The 20104-nt window shown below is 46.0% G+C and overlaps 1 long non-coding RNA gene across 1 annotated transcript; it reads right to left on the bottom strand.

Moving 5' to 3' along the window:
• Nucleotides 1-3126: 3126 nt before the first annotated feature.
• LOC112585742 lies at nt 3127-8214 on the bottom strand. Its single transcript, XR_003110304.3, has 3 exons — nt 8067-8214; nt 4923-5241; nt 3127-3992 (listed from the first exon to the last, which is right to left on the bottom strand). It is a non-coding gene; the product is annotated as an uncharacterized LOC112585742 (long non-coding RNA).
• Nucleotides 8215-20104: the final 11890 nt, after the last annotated feature.

Genomic DNA, 20104 nt, shown 5'->3' with positions numbered 1-20104 from the left:
ATTAAGAGTGCCTACATTATGCAGATGGTGGCCGTGATCAAGAAGCTGCAGGAAATATAACACAGTGAGGGAACGTGCTCTGCTGTTTCTACAACGCTGATCTCTTCCTCAGAGCCCTGCCTGCTGCCTGGAGCCAGAGATCGCAGGAGTACCTGAACCCAGACTTTTCTGGGCTTTAATCAGAAGCGATGCTGACAAGTTGCCCTGCTCGCACAATCTTGCACTCAGAGCGAGTCACTGAAATGCCACCTTCTGACGCCTGTAGCCCATCAGGCAGACTCATCCCCCTCCCAGCCCCCGGCCACCCCGCTCTGCTCAGGGACTCTTCCTCTCGTCTCTAAATGACACATCTGCCTGTTTTTGTCACATCCTCCCAGGTAGATGTTAAAGTGAAAGTGAAGTCGCTCAGTCGTGTCCAACTCTTTGCTACCCCATGGACTGTAGCCAACCAGGCTCCTCCGTCCATGGGATTCTCCAGGCAAGAGTACTGGAGTGGGTTGCCATTTCCTTCTCCAGGGGATCTTCCCGACCCAAGGATTGAACCTGGGTCTCCCACATCACGAGCAGACACTTTAACTTCTGAGCCACCAGGGAAGCCCAGATGTTAAGTGCATCCATTTCTTTTCTTTTGGCTAAAATGGGGGACCAATGTCTCTAGGAGGGGCTTTCATCACTATAATCATGCCATTCTACCTGTTCATAGCATCCAAGTTAGTGAGCCAGACAAATGGTGAAATATGCAGAAAAGCACTTTGCGTGCATTGATATCAGGCATGTGGAAGCTTATATTTATCACCACTATTTTCCAAAAGCAGGTTGCTGGTGTGCATGATGGCTGTCAGAAGTAGGCAACATCCTTGCCTCCTGGGTGAGAGGCACTGGAGAACTCTAAAGATGAAGACACTTCAGTTCATCCCATGACACCAGTTGAGATAGCTTGGAGAAATCCCAAGACTCAGTTTCCTCAACTCTAAAATAGAAGCTACAATATAGCTTAGAGTATTCATTTCCTAAGATTACTGTAACAAAGTTCCACAAACCAGGGAGCTTAGAAGCACAAAAGTTATCATCCCACAGCTCTGGAGGCTGAAGTCCAAAATCTAGGTACCGGCGGGGCTGGGTTCCCTCTGAAATCTAAAGGAAGGATCCTTTCTGGCTTCTTTCAGCTTTTGGTGCCTGCAGACTTTGCTTAGCTTGTGGCAGCATCATTCCGGTCCTCCCGTCCATCATAGCATCCTCCCTGTGGCTCTCTCCACATAGTCCTGCCTCTGTGTGAGTCTGTCTCTGGGTCCAGATATCTCCTTTTCACAAGGACTGCAGTTATATAAGCCACCTGGATCAGGGCTCACCATTTGAACTTGGCTACCTCTATGAAGACCCTATTTCCAAATTAAGTCATATTCGGAGGTGCAGGGGTTAGGTCTCAGAGGTGCCCTTTGCAGGGGACACAGTTCAGCCCACAACCTGATAAGCTGTCGTGAGACACAGGCAGAGCCAATTCTATGTTTCCCACGTTAATGGCAGTCAGTGTCAGTCATGCCTACCTCTTCATCCCAGCCCCCGGGGACAGGCATGCTGGGCACAGCGTACAGTGCGGTCTCAGTTAACTGAGGGGACTTGCTTAGGGTGCAAACTCTAGTGAGTAGGACACTATGAAAATGAGCCGCAGGCATTACAGTGGGTCCCTGGACAAGTCACGCAAATTGCCCATGATATGCTTCTAGATAATCCTGGCAGCTCAGGAAGCTGCCCCAAATAAGGCATAATAGGAGTCAAATGAGCTTCTAAACTTGGCGCAAAACCTGCTGCCTTCCAAAATCATGGGCAACTATCCCCTCTGAAAAGATGGAGACGGTTCATTGTTTTTCAAGGAAATATGAAAGGGAGAAGAAGAATGAATTAAACGTAACTGTTAAAAATGCTATTGGGATAAATGTCAAACCCGTAATGAATGCTTTGAGCAAAGACTGGCTACAAAGTAACTTTGTCACAGAGAAAACAAGTGAAGCATCTGGACCGAGGGTCAAGATCGCAGGGTTTCAACATGGTTCTGGCAGTTCTATCTCAGCCTGCCTACACTCAGGATGCTTTTAAAGAATTGTCAATAAACAATACAAGGTTTTTAGCCCTCAGGGACCTGTGTCCAGGCTTTGACTGAGGACCCAGCCAGGCTGCAGGGTAAGCAGTGTGCACGCTCAGCAGATTCCAAGATTTAGTCGTGCCTTTGTTGCTGTTCAGTTGCTGAGTCATGTCCAGCTCTGTGACCTCATGGACTGCAGCAGGCCAGGCGTCCCTGTCCTTCACCATCTCCCAGAGTTTGCTCAAACTCATGTCCAATGAGTCGGTGATGCCATCCAACCATCTCATCCTCTGTCATCCCCTTCTCCTCATGTCTTCAATATTTCCCAGCACCAGGGACTTTTCCAATGAGTCAGTTCTTCACATCAGGTGGCCAAAGGATTGGAGCTTCAGCTTCAGCATCAGTCCTTCCAATGAATATTCCGGATTGATTTTCTGATCTGTATTAAACACGGTTGCATGAATCTGGGCTCTAATTCACATGGTATAAAACAGGACCTTATAATTAAAATGGCTTTGGGCAGCGCTGACTGCCCACCCTCCTGCCTGGGAAAGCTTCAGACAAGCTCCTCTTACACGGGCCTCACAGCTGTACCGTCATGAGTTGGGAGTCAGTGGGGAACCCAGTCCTGCTGGGTAACTATTGCCAGAGATCAGAGTGTGATATCAACTTGTCTTAACTCAAATCTTCATTCCAGCAGAACTTCTCCAAAAAATGTCATGGTAGAGGGCAATGGAAGGGTACATTTGGCAATGATTTCCTCTTGCTGGCTTCACTGAGAAATCATACAGCATCAAAATGGTGTTATGGGAATATTACTGAGGTTTTTTCCCCCTTTGGCCATGATGAGAATCCTACCACAAAAAAATTCCCAGCTAAAAACTTACTCCAGTGTTCTGTATGGAACAAAACTTTGGGAAACCCACTCATTCTTAATGTTTTCCTAATCTCCCCTCCCTTCAGTTTCCTTCTACAGGAAAATTTTGGTTGAAAGTCTCAGTTCCCCAAAACAGACATGCCACATGACCATCTGATAAACTCTCTGAGATACCTGAGTCTGCCCTCAACCCATAACACCAAAGGTTTGGTGCACTTTCAAAGACAATTATCCACATCCACAGCAACTCTTATCCACATTCCTGTTGCGAAAGGGCACAGAGTCCATCTAGGTTTCCATGGGTTCCAGAGTTTCTGTGTGAGGTGTGTCTTATCATCTCGTTCCCTTCGCTGCCATGGATTTGCACCATCAGACTCTCTGCATATGCACAGTGGTGTCAGAAGAAAGAGCCTTGAGCTCTTGAGGACGCTGTGCATCAAATCACTTAAGAAGCTTGATGTAAGAAATGGCAGTGCACACACAGGCACACACATGTACAGTCACACACACGCATACACACACACGCGCATACACACACACACCAGGAGACATTTTGCCTCCGTAAGGGACTCATTTGTTTTCTTTTCAAGAACACTGAGATCTGATAACCGATTCATGTTTGTGTTTTTGCTTTGTCTATCAGGAACATCAGATCCAAATTTGTACCTTCGTCGATCAGGCATTAATACCTTTGGGTCTATATCGTTTTTCTGCCACCTTGATTCTCCCCAATTGTGATGTCCCCAGTCCTAGCGCATACTTTTGTATTCACAAATCCATTTTGTGAACATCACCTAAAATCATTTGGGGGAAAAGGTACATAAGTAAATAAATCAATCGTTGATACATTGGTGACAAATGAGCTCGCAGAGTTAGTATATCTTTAACCCAAGTTGTAGCTCCATTGACAAAACATATGTTTCCATGTGTGAACTTAGGAAATTGGGCATTGGCTCCAATGGTGGTGGTTCTTCTGAAGCCAAAATTAGAACGAAATAAGGACTTCCTTGGTGGCTCAGATGGTAAAGAATCTGCCTGCAATAGAGGAGACCGTGGGTTCAATCTGTGTCCGGAAGAACCCCTGGAAAAGGGAATGGCTACCCACTCCAGTATTCTTGCCTGGAGAGTTCCATTGACTGACATGCCTGGCAGGCTACAGTTCATGGGATCACAAAATAGTCAGATACGACTGAGCAACTAAACACATTCTCAAAAGCTAAGGAAGCCCAATCTGCTCTAGACAAGAACCCTTGCTTCTCTAGGTCCTGCTCCCTCATTATCCCAGTCCCTCCTGCCTCTGCACCCTCCCTCTCTCTGGGCTCTTCACTCATGGCATCTAAACTTGCTCAATTTTCAACAGAGTGAAAAATAAATGTGAGCCATGTCCTTCCACCCTCTCTATTCCCCTGTTTGGAGGGTGGGTGCTATTCTGTGGATGGGCATCCAAGATTGTCAAGGTGTCAGAGCTGGACCGAGCCCTCCTGGTTCCACAGGAGACCCTGTGGGGGTCCCTGTCTGCTGATGCCCAGATTGGCACAGAGTGAATGGAGTTTCAAATGTTGGAGAACTGTAATCAATGGAGGGCTGGATTCTATGTGCATTGCTCGGCTCTAGAAGTCAGTGAATGGATTTTACAATGCATCTCATGTCTTAGGGGTGGTAGAGACCTCAGATGTGATCTAGACCAGCCCTCCCGCCAGAGCTCCCCTCCACCCCACACCTGCCAGGAACCAGTCCCAGCATCTGCCCGTCTCCCCAGACACTGGGCTGAGCACCCTCACCACGCCCTCCCCTGGCTGGGGCTTCACCCACGAGCACTCCCAAGCCCGTTGGCAGGATTGATTATGAAGAGGACAGAGCCTCAGTTTAAGGGCACTGAGAGGAGCCTAGCCATGTGTCCCCGTGGGAGTTTGTTGTGTGCATTTTGCAGAGTGATGTATGTGGATCACTACTGGTTAAGCCCACCATCTCTTTTCCATCCAACTTCCTCTTCATTCTCCTGCAGCTGGTGGAGGAGAGGGCCCGGGGAATTTGAAGATCCATATCAGGGCAAGTTGAGCTGGGAAACTGATTAGTTCCAGGTCTTGGGGTAGCTGTCTGTGGTTTGTGTCCAGTTCCATGTACAGTTATGTTGTTGGTCACCATCCAGGTTTAGGTATAGCTTCGGTGACTCCTCCTATCACCCACTAGCTGCACATGGAGCATGCTAACATCGGGTTGTGGCAAACTGAGTACCAGTGACACCAACACAGAGAATCCTGAGGGCTAGAAATGCAGAAATGCCCTGAAATTGAATAGGAAAGAATTTCAACAACTACTTTTCCAAGCTCAACAATTCTACAGTTTACCTGAGTTTCTAGCATTTGTCCCCTAACGTCCCATCACCAACAACAGGTTGCAGAGCTGAAGGACATGTACCTAGACCATCAAAATATAAAACTAATTTTGACCAACACTGCTAAAGGAAGGACTGAGTTGACTGCTAGTCTGTCTGTAAAGAGCAATAATTCAGAATTATTATTGAATACAGAAGTGATTAAAGAATATGCAGCCAAATGGAAGGGGATTGTATGATAGAGTGAGGGTAGGCAGTTAATAAAATATATTAACTGTAATTCCAAGAGTCATAAAGCAAGTTGCTTTCTTGGATTTGGTAACTTATGTGTTATGTATCAGCTTTTCAAAATTTGTGATTTGCCATTGGAGAAGGAAATGGCAACCTACTCCAGTACTCTTGCCTGGAAAATCCCATGGACGGAGGAGCCTGGTAGGCTATAGTCTATGGGGTCGCAAAGAGTCGGACACAACTGAGCGACTTCACTCACTCACTCATGATTTCTTTTCAAGTGTAAATGAATACTTACCTAACTTGTAATCATGTTTCCTCTTTCTTGCAGAGAACCATGAGGGTTTAACAGACACGAAGCTCACATCCTCCCCTGACATCAGAGTGTGGGGTCAGCACTCACTCCAACAGCCCAAGCCCAGCATCCTTGAGGAACCACCTGGGGCTGGGGCCGTCCAGCGGCCGCCCTTCAGCTCAGGCTTCCCTGCCTGTGCCTGTGCCTGTTCAGCCTGCAGCCTGTGCTCTCCCTGGGATGAGGTGCTACTCTGAGGCTCAGCTTCTGTAGCAGGCTCTGACACCAGCCCATACTTGCCAAGTCCCCGTCCCCAGGAGTGGGTTGTTGATCAGCCTCTCAGTTGTGTCCGACTCTTTGCAGTCCCATGGACTGCAGCACACCAGGCTTCCCTGTCCTCCACTATCTCCCAGGGTTTGCTCAAATTCATGTCCATTGAGTTGGTGATGCCATCCAACCATCTCATCCTCTGCCACCCTCTTCTGCTTTTGCCCTCAGTCTTTCCCAGCATCAGGGGCTTTTCCAATCAATTGGCTCTTCGCATCAGGTGGTCAAAAGATTGGAGCTTCAGCTTCAGTATCAGTGTTTCCAATGAATAATCAGGATTGATTTCCTTTAGGATTGACTGGTTTGGTCTCATTGCAGTCCAAGGGACTCTCAAGAGTCCTCTCCAGCACTACAATTCAAAAGCATGAATTCTTCCATGCTCAGCCTTCTTTATGGTCCAGCTCTCACATCTGTGGATGACTACTGGAAAAACCATTGTTGTAGTTCAGTTGCTAACTCATGTCCAGCTCTTTGAGATCTCATGAATTGCAGCATGACAGGCTTTGCCTCAGCCTTCACCATCCAGCCTTCACCATCTCCTGGAGTTTGCTCAAACTCATGTCCATTGAGTAGGTGATGCCATCCAACCATCTCATCCTCTGTCATTCCCTTCTCCTGCCTTCAGTCTTCCCCAGCATCAAGGTCTTTTCCAATGAGTTGGCTCTTCACATCAGGTGGCCAAAGTATTGAAGCTTCAGCTTCAGCATCAGACCTTCCAGTGCGTAGTCAGGGTTTATTTCCTTTAGGATGGACTGGCTTGATCTTGCAGTCCAAGGGACTCCCAAGAGAGCTTCAGGGCTGGGAGCTCTTCCTAAAACCAGGCAGACATTTCCTGGGTCAGGACAAGTGCTCCCAGGGGAGGCTGTGTGGCATCTGAAGTGAGCCTCCAGCTGCTGAGGCCTCCCCCTTAGATGGGACCCACTTGAATATGAAAGAAACTTAGCTGTCCTCCCCACGCCTCCCCTTCCCCCACCCAGCACCAGCGTTTGTTTCCTCAGGAAAATGGGAAAGTCAGGGCTCCTGCTTTCCTGGATTATAGTGCATGATTTAATCCCCATGGAGCTTCGGGCACAGTGCCCAGGATGTCGTGAGCATTCAAGACAGTTACCGGGAGTTGTGGTTGCCCTTGTCACTGTTTTCATTAATAAGAAATATTAACATTATTAATAATAATGCCCAGAGTGCCACAGTGTCATCGAAATGATGGATGGAAGTATTTCACTGTGGAGTATAAATGATAGAACCCTTTGGAAAGCTGGGGGTTACCCGCTAATTTGAGAGCCATCAGCCCCTTTTTGGAGTACCCATTAATCCTGTCCCCATCCAGGGTGATGCCCCAGCTTACAAATCCAGAGAAGATCATGAGAAACTTTCCCCAAAATGTTGTTTCGATCCAGATATATTATGTCTACAGATGGCTTCAGCTGTGTGAGCCCGAGTTCCCTGTCAAAATAAGGAAATGAAAGTAATCTTGCCCGATTGGCCCTTATTGAACTCCCACTGGCTTCAAACAACCGTCTTCCCTCTCCAGAGGCTAATAAACCATCCACTTGAAAGTCATTTCTAAATTCTTGCCGTTTGTCCAGCTCACAAGTCTGAGGTTGAAGGAGATGTTCCATATTCCTCCTTTTATAAAAAGTGTTAGTTATGCCGGAGCTTTCACATGGGCCACAGGCTTAACAGAAGCAATGACCCCACAGGTATAAGTGGCTAAAACTGGACCAGCACTCTCTCTCCATCCTAATGATTTGCTTATTTTCCAAGGAGAATTCTGTCTCCATCTTAAAATGCTAGAAGAGTGAGGGGCATGAATTTTCATCAGAGTGATTTTTTTTTTTTAATTTTGCTTGGACTTGGTTTTCTAAAAGACTTGGGGCTTATATTTGAATCTATCTGCTCCTGATACCCTGAGGAAATGCAGTACCTGCTAAATAGGAAAAGATCACCCTCAGGTTCTTGGCTTCATCCCTGTTGTCCAGGACTTGATGAGCTGGAGACACTGTGCTTCTCTGACTGCTACCACAGCTGACCCAGAGCAAAGCTGAGCTGGGTTCTGGTGGAGTGGAGGCCACAGTGGGAAGGGCTGGTAGGAAAAGTGAGGTCACATGATTTAGATTGTGACATCATCCTGGATAACAAGAGGTCACAGCCGTTCAAACAGAGTGAGCCATTTGGGATGTATGGTCCTTGACCCAAACCAGCCAGCCAGCTTAAGTGCCAGCCCTGAGACCCTTGCCGAATTTCCCAAGAAAGAGCCTCTCTACCTGTTGTAAACCTGGAGCTTCCATCCCTGGGAGACCCTATCTGAGATGGAAACCAACACAGATGAAAGCAGAACCAAGAGATGGAAACCAGCTTCTGACAACATTGCCTGAATATCTGGAACGAGTTTCCCCTAAAGCTAGATTCAGCTCCCATTGGGACTTGCAGTTCTATTAAGCCAATGAATTTGTTTTTTTCTGAGGCCAACTTGAACTATATTTCAGTCTATTGCAACTAAAAGAATCTTACCCAATTGTTTGCAGAACCAGAGGGCTTACAAAGGGGTTGGACGGGCCATGGATCAAAAGCATTGTGGCAGACGTCACTGATACATCAAATGTCTGCAATTCTTGGTTTTCCAGGCACTTATTAGGGTTACATTTCTTTTTTTTTCTACTTCCTTTGAAGTTAGCTGTGGCCATGTGACTTGCTTTGGCAAATGAAATGTGGTCAGAGAAGCTCATTTCACCTCCAGGGAGAAGCTTTAGGAGCAAATATGTTATTTCAACATACCCTTTTCCTGCCTTGCCAATTATGGAAACATCAAGATGGAACCTCATTCATCCTCGGTCCATGAGACAGAGAGAAGCCCATGCCCCAACCGATCAGTGATGGACATGTAGCCTGAGTGAAGGGGACAAACAAACAAAAGCAAAGTTTTTTAATCCACTGACACTTTGGGCTCATTTGTTACTGCAATGTAGTTTTCTGCTTCTGACTGATACAAACATCTGGCCTATGGGCATAGCAGTGAGTGTCCTGGTAAGAACCAGGCATGGTGGGGATCATGGGTGAGCAGCCAGCTGTTGTCTGGGTCTCCCAAGTGAGGGGAGAAACTGGTACGAGGATTTTGAAGATTGTTCTGATTTTTTAAAAAAAATGCACAACATGAGAGTTGAAATTTACCTTTCATTTGGGGCAAAAAGAGGACTGCAGCCCAGGAGAAGCACCTCAGGTAGCTCTGAGAGCCTGCTCCAAAGAGGCGAGGGGAAGGTCAGTGTGTGTGTGATTCTGGTGAAGGGGTGGGTAGGACCTGCAGTCAAGCACGTATTTTTGCATTAGGTTGCTGCTAGTCGGGAGGAGCAGACATCGCCATGAAGAACTTCAGTGTTTCTCTAGGTACAAGCTGAAGCTAGAATTGGGCTCATAAAATCAGCCCCTGAAAATATCTAACTGCTTGAAGACCTACTCTGCCAACTTTTTCCCCGAGTACAAGGTGTCTCATTTCTGCTTTCCACCCCGAACTCCCTTCAGGGGGTGTTGAAGGTCAATAGCCGCAGCAGCATGTGATTTAATCCTTGTAGAGGTAGATGGCAAGTGCCAATTTGTAGTTGACAATTGGAAGGCCCAGAGGACCATTAGACAAGGAATGTGAACACTGTTTAAATAAAGAGGTAAGGAAACGGTGGGAGGGAAGACTTAGCTTGGTCAGAAGCCAGGAAACATTGGGCAGTACTTGTGAGGAATAGCTGCCAAAGGAGATAAGAGAAAGGGAATTTGAGAGAAAGCATGAAAGTGATCACACCCAGAAGATAGAACTGAGCTGGCTAATGAAACTACACTTGAAATTTACCTATCTGGATTGGTTTGTGAGTCAGATTCTCAGCTCACTGACATAGACATTGAACGGGGCCTCCTTGGTAACTCTGAAGAAGGTCTTAAAAAGAGACAGACGGTAATCCCAAGGGTGTGGTCATTGGGATCAGGCCTTATTCATCTTGTCCCACCGGGTGGTGTGGGATCCTGATTAGATAAGAGAGTTTAAAATGCTATCAAAGCACAAAATAATGTGTTTTCTTTTGAGTGGGAGATTCTGAAATAGCTTGTTGTTTTAATGATCTGTTGCTATACATACAGCAAATGACCTCAAAACTGTGGTTTAAAACAATAGACATTTATTATGTTATAGTTTCTGCAGGTCAGGAATTTGGAAGTGGACCAGCTGGGTGCTTGTGGCTCAGAGTCTCTCATGAGATTAGGGTCAAGGTATCAGCTGGGCCTACAGTCATCTAAGGGCCGACTGGGCCTAAGGATCCATTTCTGAGGTGGCTCACTCACAAGGCTATGGGCAGGAGATCTCAGTTTCTTACCCATGGGCTTCTCCATAGGGCTGTTTGAACATCCTTATGGCATGGCAGTTGGCTTCTGCCAGAGCCAATGAACCACGGGGGAGAGCAAGAAAGAGGTCACAATGCCTTGCATAACCTAGTCTGGCCTTCCCTGGTGGCTGAGTGGTAAAGAATCTGCCTGCCATTGCAGAAGACACAGGAGATACCGGTTCAATCCCTGGGTTGGAAAGAGTCCCTGGAGAAGGAAATGGCAACCCACTCCAGTATCCTTGCCTAAAGAATTCCATGTACAGAGGAACCTGGCGTACAGAGGAACCCAGGACTCTGGGGTTGCAAAGAGTCGGACACAACTGAGAGATTGAGCATAAAGAGAAACGTATTCTACAAGTCCTGGATTGAGAGCTGGACTGCTTATACCTACGACTGAGACTTGATCTCCCCGACACTCTCTGTCCCAAGTCCTCTGTAATTCCCAGACATGTGCTCTATTTCTTCAGAGCAAAGAGAGCCAATAATTTTTGCCAAGCAGTTGCATTTGACACTTAATTACCACATGTTCCTCAAAAAAAAAAAAAGATCACCAGTTTTGGGGGCTTTCTCAATATTGAGAGTTCAGAAAGTGTTTGTTCAGTGAATGTGTCAATGGATGGATGAGGTGGACTTTATCTGAAAAATCTGGATCTCACTGGCCAGCCTTCTTAGTGGAAACTCCGGCTCTGACAACATAGATCTCAGAATGACAGAGTCAAAAGATTTATTAACAATACCTGTAGCCAAATAGTCATAGATATCAATTACATGGCTTAAGGCATGGGTGATTGCAAAACTTCCAAATATTTAAAAATTTTTTATCACTTTTAAAATCCACTACATCAGTTACCAAGGGTGTGTGCATAGTATTTCTGTTCTTTGGGGAGTTGCTCTTACTGGTCATGATTTCAACTTCTGGCCACTGGCTTTGGAGAATTGCATGACTCCATTCCTTAGCCAGTAAAGCATGTCTGTACCCAGAATCTTAAAGCTGCATAGATTCCAGGAAACAATTGCTTTAGAACTCCTAGCAATAAATAATGATGAAACAAATAATATAACAGACATAGGAAATGCAAGAAATGTTATTGCCCCATAACACATAAGCAATTGCTTCTACATGATATGTCTATGGCAGCCCATGCACTTCATGATTGTTTTAACACACGGACTAGTAAAGGCAGTGTTCCTTACTGAGCACAAGGCTCGTTCGGCTTTCTTACAACTCACACGCTTCCAGGACATATGGGACACATGGCAACTGATCAAATGGAAAGAGGAGAAGTGAGAAATGTGGTTAAACTACTAAAGCGTTGCATCCTTTCTTTCTTACGAGCAAATAGCCCAGTTACCCTCAATCTAGGCCCCTGTTTTGCTAAATAGACAAAATCGGTTCTTTCGCTCTGCAGAGTAACTCCTGGGTACATCGTTTCAAAGAGCATCATTTCAAAGTGGGAAAATAAAAGTGTTCATTGCTCAGTTGTGTCCAACTCTTTGTGACCCCATGGACTGTAACCTGCCAGGCTCCTCTGTCTATGGGATCCTCCAGGCAAGAATACTGGAGTAGGTAGCCATTCCCTCCTTCAGGGGATCATCCCGATCAAGGGATCAAATCTGGGTCTCCTGCATTGAAGGCAGATTCTTTACCAGCCGAAACTCCAGGGAAGCCCTTTAAAGCTGGAAGGTAGGAAAAAACCTTGGCCAAGCAGATGGCTGGCCGACCATGGTTCTGGCTAATTGAATCTGCTGGTTAACTCTGGTCTCTTGCCTTCCAAACACCCCCCCATGCTCTTCTCACCCCTGCATTTACTAAAACACAGCTGAGATCATCTCACTGACTTGCCCACTGCCTTTTGGGTTTTGTTTTCTAACGTGTTTGAACATTAACTGCAAAGTGTTTTTGTGTCTTCCAAAGAAAAGCAAACTGAGCAGAGCTGCTGCTGTGGACGAGGAGCCTGCTGGGAGTTTCAGCTGACTTTTTAAAAAATTGGAATAGAGTTGCTTTACGATGCTGTATTTGTTTCAGGTGTACAGATACAGTGGTCCGGTTATACTTTTGCATTTTGGTTCAGACTTTTTTGGCATCTCATGTCACCCCAGCTTGTTCTCACCCCAGCCCTGTGAGGAGAGGAGGTTACTTTATCTCCTCCATTTTTCATCTGAGCGGTACTCTGACAACCGGATAAAAGGGGTTTGAGCCTTTCTTGGGGAGGAATGAAAGACAGCTGGATGTTTTCAGCTCAGTGATAAAATTGGAGCTGCATGCTGGGGTCTTAGTAAGATGCTGGTTGTGCTTATGATGGTGGGAGAGACAGAGGAGGAAGAGAAGCCAGAGGCAGAGAACAAGTGGACTATCTGGAAGCTATGAGGCTTCCCTTGTGGCTCAGCTGGGAAAGAATCTGCCTGTTGTGCAGGAGACCTGGGTTCGATCCCTGGGTTGGAAAGATCCACTGGAGAAGGGAAAGGCTACCCACTCCAGTATTCTGGCCTAGAGAGCCCCATGGACTCTATAGTCCATGAGGTTGCAAAGAGTAGGATATGACTGAGTGACTTTCACTTTCACCTATTAGGAACGACATCATAATTTGGAAATGGTTCACTTTCACTTTCAACTATTAGGAAAGAGGTCATAATTTGGGAATGGTGATGGGGAGAGCAGATGCAAGGAATTTTCTAGAAATCGCATTGACTTTCCAGAAGTGGCACCTTTTAAAGTGGTGGATGAGGACTCTAGAGAACAGTTAAATCCTAGTGAAGCCCCCAGAGGCATATTGTGCCACCTACAGAGCGATGAATCAATGGAAGAGGAGCCCTTAGAATGAAGGAAGGATGCTGACCTCGTTTTGATGTGCTGAGGGGCGTGGCTATGGACCAGCCAAGTTCTTTGGCTTTTTGTGCCATCACTTCAGTCTTGTCTGACTCCTTGTGACCCCCATGTAGCACAATAGACTCCTCTGTCCATGAGATTCTCTAGGCAAGAATACTGGAATGTGTTGCCATTTCCTCCTCCAGGGGATCTTCCCGTTCCAGGGATCAAACCCGTATCTCGTATGTCTTCTGCATTGGCAGGCGGATTCCTTACCAGTAGCACCTATTTAAGTCACCTCAAATCTGAGTGCAGATTGAGAGCCGTCCTGGATGGAGATTCAGATTTGAACGGTAACACACAGCTGATGCCATTGCAAGAGATAGAGCGTGGAGGAAGGGAGGACAGAGAAAAGAGGAAACACTAGCAAAGACAGAACCTAGAGCTCCCAGGGTGTCTGTGGGGACGTTTTTTCTATGATCTGAACAGAAAACTAGTTGTCTCAGAAAGCTCACTAAAATAAATCTTGGAAGTAGAACTTCAGTTTTGGATAGAATTTTCGTTTTGATAGAAACATGATATATACAATGTAGAACATGTAACTTTCAAAATTTTTATAATAATTAATGCCAGGAATATTTGGTCACAGTTACATCGTAAGAACAAAAGAACATAATCTAAGCCTGATTGTGTGTGTGGGGTTGTGTGTGTTGTGTGTGTGTGGTGTGCACAGATGTATGGAAATAATACGTAACGAGCAGGGTCATGTTCTCCGTGGGCCAGGTGTCTGTGGTTTTGAAACAAGTGGACACCTGCCCCTTAAAGGTCCCACCACTGAGCCCAGGGCTCTTATGATTGCTGCGCCTGTGGACTTTGTGGTGAGAAAGGAATGTTAGTTGAAGGCTGCCCCTCCCTGTGAAAGTCAGAAGCAGACATGGGCTTCGCCTCCCCAACCAGAGGGCGATTTCCCAGTTACCGTGGCAACATCAGGGAGATCTGTCAACATGAGATGCTTTCTCATGTCCACCTGGTCTTTTGGTATTTTAACCAAAAGAAGTTTTACTTCTTAAAAATGTATCATAAGCAAAAAAAAAAGAAAAAATAGATAAGTCAGACCATATTAAAATTTTTTTTAAGCTTCTGTGTATCAGAGGACACAATCAACAGCGCGAAAAAGCAGCTTATGGGATAGGAGACAGTATTTGCAAATCACGTGTTTGATAGGGGTTAATACCCAGAATATGTAAAGAGCTCCAACAACCCAGAAACAACAAGAAAAGTATCTGATTAAAAATGGGTAAAGGACTTGAATAGATGTTTCTCCAGGGAAGATATATCAGTTGACCAATGAGCACATGAAAAGATGCTCAGTATCACTAATCATTAGGGAAATGCAAATTAAAACCACAGTGAGATATCACTGTATGCCTATTTGCATGTCCTCTGTCAAAGACAGAGAACAACAGGTGCTGCTGAGCACAGGGAGGAACAAACCCCTGTGCACTGTTGGTGGGATTGTAAACTGGTTCAGGCACTTTGGAAAATGATATAAAATTCCTAAAAAATTAAAATAGAACTACCGTATTATCCAGCCATTCCATTTCTGGGTATGTACCCCCAAAGAATTAAAAGCAGGGTCTCCAAGAGATAATTGCACACCTGTGTTCACAGTAGCGCTATTCACAGCAGCCAAAAAGTGGAATCAACTGACGTGTCCAGCAGCAGAAGAAGGAATAAGCACAGTGTGGTCTCTAGATATAATGAAATATTGCTCAGCATTGAAAAGAAGGAAATTCTGACACAGGCTACAACATGGATGAAGCTTGAGAGCACTCTTCTAAGTGAAATAAGCCAGTCTCATGATTCCACCTACATGAGGTATCTGGAGGGGTCAAATTCATAGAGACAGAAAGTAGACGGTGTTTGCCAGGGCATGGGGAGTCAGTGGTTAACCAGGGCAGCTTCAGCTTGGGAAGATAAGAAAGTTCTGCAGATGGATGTCAGTGATCGCTGCACAACAATGTGAATGTTCTTAACACAACTGAAACTCACTTAAAAATGACTATGTTATGTGTATTTTACCACAATTAATGCTTTCTTAATCTAAAATTAATGTATGATAAGTCATCGGTTCTTCCCTCTGCCTTTTGGTATCCTTTCTGTATGTAGAGAATCCACCTGTAATGCAGGAGGCCCAGGTTCAGTCCCTGGGTCAGGGAAGATCCCCCTGGAGAAGAGAATGGCAACCCACTCCAGTGTTCTTGCCTGGTGAACCCCATGGACAGAGGAGCCTGCCAAGCTAAGAGGTCACAAAGAGTCGTAAAAGACTGAGTGACTAACACTTTCACTTTTCACTGTATGTAGACTTCTGGATAAATGTGGAAAGGTAGCTCCTATTAATGAAAGGGAAGGTTGTGTTTAAGTCCACAGACATGCTTCTTCCATGGAGGAAGGCAAAGTTCCTTTAGAAGCAACATGTCTCACATTCATAATTTGTAAATGATTTGTTTCCTGGTTGCTCAGATGGTAAAGAATCTGCCTGCATTGTGGGAGACCCAGGTTAAGTCCCTGGATTGGGAAGATTCCTTGGAGAAGGGCATGGCAACCCATTCCAGTATTCTTGCCTGGAGAATCCCATGGACAGAAAAGCCTGGCAGGCTACAGTCCATGGGGTCGCAAAGAACAAATGTCACACCCTTGAGTGACACGTCCTAAAACCTGGCCTCGTATAAAACTCCATTCAACAGGTCAAGTAGGCAAGCACTCCATGGAAAAACCATGTTACAAGCCTCAGACCCGGTGCGTGTGGGTCCTTCAAGGGATGACCACCAGGTCCTAGAGCCAAGAGCCCCCAGAAGTCTGTGACCCAGCTCCTTCCCACCTAGGACTGGCTCCACTGGGTCTCAGGGCCTGCCACTGAGCACTCAGAGACAAGCACTGTCCTTTCTGGCAGAGCTGGGATTGGGGGATGACCAGATGTCCCACAGAGTGAAAGTGAAAGTCACCCAGTTGTGTCCGACTCTTTGCGACCCCATGGACTGTAGCCTGCCAGGCTCTTCTGTCCATGGGATTCTCCAGGCAAGAATACTGGAGTGGGTTGCCATGCCCTTCTCCAGGGAATCTTCTCAATCCAGGGACTTAACCTGGGTCTTGCACAATGCAAGCAGATTCTTTACCATCTGAGCCACCAGGAAACACATGACCCATAGGGTAGTAACTAAATAGATACAAGGTCCATTCATGACCAGGTCATAGGACCTGGTCACGAGTCTCCTTGCGCAGGACACGTGGTGGACTATGTGAAGTGACCACTGCCCCACTCAGCCACCCTCCAAAGGGCCTTTCACCAGCAGGTGGTCTCAGGTGTGTGGTCCACCCTTCTCTTGGTCCCCAGGGTCCTTGCCGAGGACACATGTGCTGAGCCACGTTCATCTGTCAGATATAGAAATGCATAACTGCGGTTAGTGATTACCACATTCATGAAAGAAACATGGCAAATAGATGGGGAAACAGTGGAAACAGTGGCTGACTTTATTTTTCTGGGCTCCAAAATCACTGTGGATGGTGATTGCAGCCATGAAATTAAAAGACGCTTGCTCCTTGGAAGGGTTTCAGTGCTTTTTAGATATGAGGAGCTACAAGAATTGGGCTCATAAAATCAGCTCCTGAGAATATCTAACTACCTAAAGACCTGTCCTGCCAGTTTCTTGGAGCACAGAGGGCCTCATTTCTGCTCTCCACCCTGAACTCCTTCAGGGGGTGTTGGAGGTCATCAGCTGCAGCGGCTCACGGCTTAACCCTCGTTGAGGTAGATGGCAAGCCCACGGCAAGTGCCAACTTGTGTTTGACATTTTTGAGGCTCACCTGAGTTGGCAGCCCAAACTTCTCTTGAATATCAATGAGAGGGGGAAAAAAAAGTGAAAATCTTCACATTCCTTGCAGGAATCTGGAGAGAACAGACCTCAACAGAACCCAAGCATGATATGCTTCTCATGGGTTCCTGTGAGGAAACCAAAATCATTTCACTCTGCAGCAAATCCTCCAGAAGGTGACCCAGCAGAGAGGACCCTATGGGAGACATGCAGGGTTTGGCAGGAAGGCCCTTATCAAATCCTGGGTGTGTTTGACCATGAAGAGACACGTTCAAGAGTGAATGTGTATGCCCAGTTGCTCAGTCCTGTCAGACTCTGTGATCCCATGGGCTGTAGCCTTTCAGGCTCCTCTGTCCATGGGATTTCCCAGGCAAGAATATTGGAGTGGGTTGCCATTTCCTTCTCCAGGGGATCTTCCCAACCCTGGGATCAAACCTGCATCTCCTGAATTGGCAAATGGATTCTTTACTGCTAAGCCACCTGGAAAGCCTAGAGCTGAGGACCAATGTTTCTTCCGTCAAGATGGAGCTGGTGCACCTCCATAGGAGAGGACCAGCAGCTAGAGAAGGACTGAACTGGGGGGAATAAAGGTTCCTCCCCACAGGCCCTTCGTGAATGATTAATTCACATCAGCCAGGCATGCATCGCACCAGAAAGATCGGTAAGGATCCCAGACACAGCTGTGGTCACCCTTCTGAGGGCAAACAAGCAGAGCCCACAAGCCAGCCCTCTCCTCCTGGATCACACAGTCCACAGAACTCAGGACATTTGCAAAATCCTCCTCAAAGAAACTAAACCCATCAACACTGATCCTTGGCTATAGGTCAAAGCTGTTGCTAAAAAAGGGAAATGGCTGAGAGAGATTCCAGAGAAACAGGATTCTCCAGCATTAATATAAACTCCATAAACTGTCTTTGCAAATAGGTTATTTGCTATGAGGTTTTTTTTTTTTTTTAATTTAAAAATTCCAACTACAAAAGGATCCTAAAATGTCTGAAATTCTTTCTTAAAATGTCAAGATTCTTCCCACGTTGGCTCACTTTCTTCTCAGTGGTTGTTTTCTTCATCACTGGGAGCAAAGACATGAAATACTCTCTTTGTTTGAAACTCCCTAATTTTACAAAGTATGTTGTTGTTTAGTGACTAAATTGTGTCCGGCTCTTTTTAGACCCCATGGACTGGAGCATGCCAGGCTCCTCTGTCCACAGGATTTCCCAGGCAAGAATACTGGATCGAGTTGCCATTTCCTTCTCCAGGGGATCTTCTCAATCAAGGGTTGCACCTGTGTCTTCTACATTCAGTTCGGGTTAGTTCAGTCGCTCATTGTATTCAACTTTTTGTGACCCCATGGACTGCACCAGGGACCCCGGCTTCCCTGTCCATCACCACCTCCCAGAGCTTTCTCCACCTCATGTATATCAAGCTGGTAGTGCTATCCAACCATCTCATCCTCTGTCATCCTCTTCTCCTACCTTCAATCTTTCCCAGCATCAGGGCCTTTTCAAATGAGTCAGTTCTTTGCATCAGGTGACCAAATTATTAGAGTTTCAGCTTCAGCATCAATCCTTGCAATGAATATTCAGGACTGATTTCCTTTAGGATGGACTGGTTGGATCTACTGGCTGTCCAAGGGATTCTCAAGAGTCTTCTCCAACACCAAGTTCAAAAGCATCAATTCTTCTGTGCTCAACTTTCTATATAGTTCAACTCTCACATCCATACATGACTACTGGAGAAACCATAGCTTTGACTGGATGAACCTTTGTTGGCAAAGTACTGTCTGTGCTTTTTAATATGTTGTCTAGGTTGGTCATAGCTTTTCTTCCAAGGAGCAAGCCTCTTCTATGTTAGCAAGTGGATTTGTTACCACTTAACCACCTTGGAAGCCCTTCAGTTCACTTCAGTTCAGTCATCAGTCGCATCTGACTCTTTGTGACCCCATGAATCACAGCACACCAGGCTGTCGTGTCCATCACCAACACCCAGAGTTCACCCAAACTCATGTGCATTGAGTTAGTGATGCCATCCAGCCATCTCATCCTCTGTCATCCCCTTCTCCTCCTGCCCTCAATCCCTCCCAGCATAAGGGTATTTTCCAATGAGTCAACTCTTCGCATGAGGTGGCCAAAGTACTGGAGTTTCAAACTCAGCATCAGTCCTTCCAATGAACGCACAGGACTGGTCTCCTTTAGGTGGACTGGTTGGATCTCCTTGCAGTCCAAGGGACTCTTAAGAGTCTTCCCCAGCACCATAGTTCAAAAACATCAATTCTTCAGCACTCAGATTTTTTCACAGTCCAACTCTCACATCCATACATGACCACAGGAAAAACCATAGCCTTGACTAGACGGACATTTGTTGGCAAAGTAATATCTCTGCTTTTGAATATGCTATCTAGGTTGGTCATAACTTTCCTTCCAAGTAGTAAGCATCTTTTAATTTCATGGCTGCAATCACCATCTGCAGTGATTTTGGAGCCCCCAAAAATAAAGTCTGACGCTATTTCCACTGTTTCACCATCTATTTCCCATCAAGTGATGGGACCAGATGCCATGACCTTTGTTTTCTGAATGTTGAGCTTTAAGCCAACTTTTCACTCTCCTCTTTCACTTTCATCAAGAGGCTCTTTAGTTCCTCTTCACTTTCTGCCATAAGGTTGGTGTCATCTGCATATCTGAGGTTGTTGATATTTCTCCCAGCAATCTTGATTCCAGCTTGTGCTTCTTCCAGCCCAGTGTTTCTCATGATGTACTCTGCATATAAGTTAAATAAGCAGGGTGACAATATACAGCCTTGACGTACTCCTTTTCCTATTTGGAACCAGTCTGTTGCTCCATATCCAGTTCTAACTGTGCTTCCTGACCTGCATATAGGTTTCTCAAGAGGCAGTTCAGGTGGTCTGGTATTCCCATCTCTTTCAGAA

Source organism: Bubalus bubalis, chromosome 6, assembly GCF_019923935.1.
Source record: "Bubalus bubalis isolate 160015118507 breed Murrah chromosome 6, NDDB_SH_1, whole genome shotgun sequence".
Taxonomy (NCBI): Eukaryota; Metazoa; Chordata; class Mammalia; order Artiodactyla; family Bovidae; genus Bubalus; species Bubalus bubalis.
This window is presented reverse-complemented; position numbering and strand designations above follow the sequence as displayed.